The sequence below is a fragment of the Ursus americanus genome, chromosome 9, assembly GCF_024610735.1.
Source record: "Ursus americanus isolate L20-20 chromosome 9, mUrsAme1.1.p, whole genome shotgun sequence".
NCBI classification, from domain to species: Eukaryota; Metazoa; Chordata; class Mammalia; order Carnivora; family Ursidae; genus Ursus; species Ursus americanus.
Genome location: NC_142135.1, coordinates 9,947,760 through 9,955,000, shown reverse-complemented (window position 1 = coordinate 9,955,000; position 7,241 = coordinate 9,947,760).

Here is a 7,241-nt window from a genome sequence, read left to right as displayed (position 1 = left end):
TGGCTGCTGCTTTTCTGTGACTTTTCATACATGCAGACATTGCTTTCAAAATCCTGGAGGTGGTGAGTCTGCTTCTCTGGCCTCATGAGATAGATGTACTTTCCCCATGCTGCTTTCTCATCCCTTTCGGTGACAGTCCCCTGATGAGATTCAAGGCCACGTCCTGGACGTTTTAGCCAATCTCCTCAGCAAGTCGCTGATTAATTTCAGGGCAATGCGGACCAGCATGTGACCAGCAATCTTCCCCATAATCATGCCCTCCTCCAAAACAGAGACATACCCATAGCCCCATGTTCCTGTAACCTTTCTGATGGAATTCTCCGAGGTTTCAAAGTTATGTAAACCTCACTCAGTAACAGTCGCCTGGCATAAGGACAATGATTTAGGAGAAAGAAGTTACAAGAGAAAGAGACAGGGCATCAGAGACTAACATTAAAAAACAGAGAAAAGTCAGAAGGACGAAAGGAGAAACTGAAAGCATGCAATTGATGGGAAATAATATAGTCAATTTAACCAAAATGGAGCATCTTCCCTGAGGCTCCAGAATGTTCCTGACCTCACTCCAACCTCACACACCTTGCCACCACCCCCTTCTATTTGTAGCATCTTCTCTTTCCCCCATTTTAGGACGAGCCACAATCCTCAGCCCCATCCCTCGTTCCCATGGCAGGTGAGACTTCCAGCCCGCTCCTCCAGGAAAGGAGAGGAAAGACCAAGCCTCATTGTCCCACTCGCATCACGCCTTCCCCTGCACCCCCAGGAGCAGCTAATTTAATTGATGCCAATCAGAGCCCCATTCATGTTTCACCGGAGGGTAGGACCGGTGTGCTAAAGTTGTCATTTAATAAATACGGGGTTCAGCCTGCCTCTGGCATTCTTTCACTGCCTGACTCCGGGTTGTAGGAAGGGTGCTCTCCTACCTCCACTCTCCTGGGGGAAGCCGCCGGCTCAGGTCTTCCTTTGGGTGGACAGTGAAGGCCTGAAATTCTCTTAGTTTACAAGGTGGCTCTGCAACGCTGCAGGCAGTCAGCTGGGAGTCTCCTGCATTAGAAGATCCGTCTTTCCCTCCAGGCAGGCTCCAAAGTCTGGATAGGGGGAAGACAGAGAGCCTACTCTGGTCCCAAGACCATATTCTCCAACACGGTTTACTGTGAGGCTTCCTTGGCATTTTCTTGGCTCTCTAATAATGTATTTCTTTGATCCTTATTCAACTATCGTGGGTTTAGACTTCGTTGTACTGCAACAGCAGTCCTCAAACTTGAACATGCATCGGAACGACGAGGAGGGCTTGCTAAAACACCGATGCCTGGACCCCATCCCCAGACTTTCTGAGTCAGCAGGCCATGGGTGGGGCCTGAGAATGTGCATGTCTAACAAGTTCCAAATGAGCCTGCTGGTACTGATCTGGGAACACACACTGAGAACCACTGGATTAGACGCAGGAAGGGAGGAAAGGCAGCCGATATTGCTTCATTAATACTCACCATGCTTGTAATTCCTCATTCAAAGGTATTTCTCCCCCCAAATTCCAGGAGGGCAGTGACTTTGTCTATCTTGTTTGCAATTATGTCTCTAGTGCCTCACGTGAATTAGGAGCTTAGTGATTATTTGTTCATGAGTTAAACTGAACACCTGTCCTTATTAATGGGGACATCTCTATCACACAGAACATTTGGTCCTGCCACAAGGCAGTGAGGTATTGATACATTGTGCTCTACGAGGAGGGAAGGAGGCTAGACACTATAAAACCAGAGAGCTCCCTCTCCCAAAGCTGTGACCTGGGCTCATGGGCATCAGAGCCCCAGTGTGTTCATTTGCATGAAGACCCGCCCTGGGTTCAAACTGGAAGAGGGCAAGAATAACAGAAGGAGATATTTACTTGCTTCACCAGTCACGTGAAAGGGTCCGAGCGTCAGTGCTTCCTGCTTCCAGCCCTTGGTGAGAAATCAGCGCTCTGCATTAATTGTTATGAAAGCTGATGGCTATAATACGCCTTGTAAATTGTCTGCAGGGTTGCTAACAGCCAGGAATGCCAATTGCTCATCAGCTTGTTCAGGATACATTGGAATGCATCTCCAGCTGTGATGCAGGAATGATCTCAGAAATAAATCAGATTTGGTGCAGGAAGCCACATCTATATTTCATGTGCTTGCCTCTGCAGGACTGCCTCGGTAATTGGTTTAAAAATATCCATGACATCTGTTGATTCTTCTACTTTTAAGTGTGAATCTTTATCTTTGTCTTTTTTGCAAAACATTATGCTGCAAAGCGGACAAAGGGGAGAAAATGTTGCAGGAGCTAGATTTAAAAAGCCTTGGTCCCTCCCGGTACTCGTTGCTCAGATCGATTTGCTAGTCAAGCCAGCCTAATGCAAAATCAGAGCTCCCTGAGACCCCATAGGAATGAAACACGTGGCGTAAATACCTGTGAACACTCCCTTGTATGTACGTCAATAATTTCCCAGTGAAGTGCAGGTGTTTGCAATTCCAAATGCTCACTTATGTATCCCAGAACTTGGGGACCTCATTGGAAACTCACAAACAAAGCCACACCCCATCTAACTTTCTCACTTGGGGAAGTCTTTCTGGAAAGCTTCTGCTGCAGTCTGGCTTCAGCGAGGTCAGATGTAAAATGTGGGTAACAACAGAGCCGGAAGCAGGATCCAGATCAGTCTGGGCCTTGACCCATTACTGAACCTTGCCCATTTCTCTATCACAGCATTTGACTTTTTCTAATCATTTCCAAACATGCCCATATGTCCTTTAAAATAAATATCATGTGTTTGCAAATATTTGGAAAGGCCCTTCCACCTGAAATGCATGCTCTTGTGTAAGCCAAACCTCCCTCATTCTAAGCCAGGTCTCAGCGTGAGCAGACGACGTTCCCCTGAGCACCGCACCAAATCTCCTGAAAAGGAAGGGAAGAGGAAAGAAGACAGGAGGAAGTATGGAGAGAATTCAGTAGACCTGTCAGACCAGAAAGTCTGTTATCGATTCAATGCCATTTCTCCCCCTCCTAAGCTCTCTCTCGTTCACAAGGGCTGGCAGCCTGGGCTCTGCCTTTCCCAGAATTCTCTGCCACTGGGTTATTCTTTGGATTATGCCAGTAGAGGCTGGGCGGGTACAGGAGAGGCAGAAGCCAGACTGTCACTTCTCTACGTTGTCCAAGTGCATGCACGGACTTCCACAGATGAGAGACTTGACAAAAATCTCCATACGGTCTCCTACAAACCACTTGATTCCGTGCCGGAACAACGGTCATCATCGTGGCTGTGTCCTGCAGCGCTGATGATTTGACAGCTAGCAGTAAAAGGGGGTGTCAGTGGCATTGCCCAGCCTTTGCTCCTCTGGTCCTTTCAATATCTCTGTTGAGCCACATCGTGCTCGAAATACCTAGAGCTGTCTCTGTTTCCAAGATGGGCAGACAAAGGTTCTCTTCCCAATCCTGCCACCACAGAGAGTTTCCCTTGAATTGGAGACCCCCCCTTCCCTGGGCCTCAGTTTCCTCCCTTGTCAGATGTGGGGATTGGACTTAGCTGGATCTCAGCTCCCTTCCAGCTGTGGCATGCTGGGAGCCGGTAAGAAACCACTCGTGCTAGAAAGGTACCTTCTGGCCTCTCTCTTTCTCTCGCCCCCCACCCTCAAGGCCAAGAGGGTTTCATTGACCTGGCAGTAGCAGGTTCCACACTGAGAAACAAGTTTTACTGGTGCAATTGTATTGAGAACCACGGAAAAGAAAGTGAATGTCAGATACAGTCAGAGATGCCAGTTCATCCAGATTTCATTTCCCGTAGAAATTGACTTAATGCCCAAAAACATTTCGGTGAGTGGTTACATGTCTATTGCTTTCTCCCCACTGAATGCAAATAACTTTCCCTGGACTTATTCTTAACCGACTCCAGAAAGCTCTGTGCAGGCCCAGGCCGAACATCCGAGTGACTTTGAAAACTGTGCATTGCTAATATTTCTTATTTTACTTGTTGGCGGAAGGCAGTAGGCAGAGGAAACAGACCCTGTGGCTTCCCTGAATTAGGTTTGAGTCCTGCTGGCATTAGTCCGCTCAAGCTACTATAACAAATACCATACAGTAGGTGGCTCAGGCAGTAGACATTTATTTCTCGCGTTTCTAGAGGCCAGAAGGCCAAAATCAAGGGGCCAGCAGATTGGGTCCCTGGTGAAAACCCACTTCCTGGCTTGAAGACAGAGATGCTTTCTAGTGCTGTCCTCATGGGGCAGACAGCAAGCAAGCCCTGGTCATTGTTCTGCATAGAAGTGCCTGGTCCATAGATGTGTGCAGCACACTTTGGCTCATGCCAATAGAGGCCAGGCGAGCAGGCTTGTGGGCAGCCATCTTGGAAGGGATTGTGGGAGCTCCTGTGAGAAGATTCAGAAGGTCCAGGTGGCTCAACCTGGCTTCCCGCCTGAATGGAAACATCCACCATCATCCCAGCTGCCCCTGTTTGCCGACAATGTTCTCGCTTCCTCAGGAAAGTGAAAACAAGGAAGGATTGGCCTCTTTCCCTTCATCCATCCACTGCACTGTGGCATTCCCAGGACCAGAGAGTGACTCATGTGTCAGCACCAGCGACGGGATTAAACCCAGAAGTAATAAAAATGTGACTAGCTCTCACACCTGCAGGGAGGGGTGTTTAGAAACAAAACTCCTACGTGTTTTCCCCAAGGTGCAAGCACTGCTCTTTTCTCATTTATGTGACAAAGAGTAAAGCGCTCACGTAGAGGAAGAAAGGAATGTTCAAGATTTACTCATGGGATCTCAAAGGTCTCCTCCACTTGGAAATTGTTTGAATCCAATAGCACCGCGCCAGGTAGTTTGAGGAACCCACTTTTTGCCCTTCCTGACTTCTGCTTTCTTTGTGCCTTCCCTAGAAGAGAGACCTTCCTGCTTAAGAAACCAGCGTCCAGCTACTGACCAAATGCTGAACTCACGGCATTGATTTTCTTTATGACACTCGATCATTGGTGTGGTCTTCCATTTACAGCTTATGATACAAGCGCCTGGAGAAGGGGGCGGCATGGCAGGGCCCACAGGTGGGAAGGGGGGACGGAGCATCCCACCTTCTTGTACCCATTATGCTAAATTCCTGCCTACAGTATTTGACTCAGGAGAGAAAAGGGAGCAATGACAGGAGCAGGAGAATGCAGCCATCCCATGGAGATTAACAGAAATGTGGAGCCATGGGACCCTGGAGACGGGCAGAAATCTGTGTCTGACTTTCTAGTTCCCAAGTTCATGTGGCCTGTTGGCACATTGTTTCCTGCCTTTAACATCCATGAACTTGCCTATCACATCCTCCTAATACCCTCCTTGACTTGGATTGGCTTTAAAGACTTTGGGTTGTCACCCAACAAACAAATAAGCCAGTCAAGCAATGGGCAGAAGACATGAACAGACATTTCTCCAAAGAAGACATACAGATGGCCAACAGATACATGAAAAATGCTCAATATCACTCGGCATCAGGGAAATACAGATCAAAACCACAATGAGATATCACCTCACTCTGGTCAGAATGGCTAAAATTAACAACTCAGGAAATAACAGATGTTGGTGAGGATGCGGAGAAAGGGGAGCCCTCTTACCCTGCTGGTGGGATTGCAAGCTGGTGCAGCCACTCTAGAAAACAGTATGGCGGTTCCTCAAAAAGTTAAAAATAGAGCTATGCTATGACCCAGAAATTGCACTACAAGGTATCTATCCAAAGGATGCAAACAGGGTTGTTTGAAGGGGCACCTTCACCCCAATGTCTATAGCAGCAATGTCCACAAGAGCCAAACTATGGAAAGAGCCCAGATGTCCGTCAACAGATGAATGGATAAAGAAGATGTGGTGTGTATATATAATGGAATATTACTCGGCCATCAAAAAGAATGAGATCTTACCATTTGCAATGACATGGATGGAACTAGAGGGTATTATGCTAAGCAAAATAAGTCAGTCGAAGAAAGACAATTATCATATGATTTCAGTCATATATGGAATTTAAAAAACAAAACAGAGGAACATGGGGAAAGGGAGGGAAAAATAAAATGAGACAAAATCAGAGAAGGAGACAAACTGTAAGAGACCCTTAACTCTAGGAAACAAACTGAGGGTTGCTGGAGGGGAGGTGGGTGGGGGATGGGGTAACTGGGGGATGGGCATGAAGGAGGACACTTGATGGAATGAGCACTGGGTGTTATATGCAACTGATGAATCGCTAAACTCTACCTCTGAAACTAATAATACACTATATATTAACTAATTGATTTTAAATTAAAAAAATAAAATGAAAAGACTTTTGGTTGCCAAGAACATGCCGAGAACCCAAATCAGAATCCCAGGGAAGGAAAGAAATCATAGGAAGCACAGAACGTGTACCCTGCTCTGGAAATCATGGGTCATTTGGTTTGGCTGAAGCAATTTTAGATTCAACTATGTTCAGTTCAATGCACATTCCTTGCATGCCCACAATGGACTGATACTTCACTACTAAACAGACAAGTCTGTAAAAGAGCATGGATGTCCTCGAATAGAATTTATTATTTACTTGTCTGTTCTCCCATTTGCACCTCTTGCACCAGCAGTGACAGCCTTGAACCCACTGCTTCAGCACTCCCTGTCCCCACCTGTGTAAGATCCCTCCACCTCATTACCCACCCAGGCCTGTGACCCCAGGCCGTGCCCATGCCAAGTTCAATTTATAGAGGTGCCCTCCGTGTATGCATGGAATCGTGGAAACTATATGAACTCTCAGAGCTGAAGCAGACATTAGAGGACATTCATCCATCTTCCTAAGGTGCAGATAGGAAGTTGAAGTCAAGTCAGGTAGAGTTACCTTCCCAAGGCCCACTGTTTGTGGGTGCCCAGCAGCATAATGGGCCCAAGTCTTAAATGGAATAGATTTTTAACGGTAGAAATTCTGGATTAGTAGGAAGCTTTGAAAGCTTTTGAACTCATGCCATAAAGTGAAGAAATTACATTGTTCCTGGTAGCCATGGAAATTGTAACTCTTAGCCATGTCCCATGAGGACATGACAATGGGTTACTTGTTCTGTGATCTCCTAAGCTCCCTCTAAGGATGTCATGAGTTCTGACTGCACCCCCTTGGAAGGGAACCAGTTGTACGTCAAATCTCAGACTTCCCTAGTTTCAAGGAATTTTGAAATTCATCATTGTTCACATATTGTAAGGTTTCCCTCTATGGCATCTTTGGCAGGTGGACATCCAGCCCCTCTGAGAAC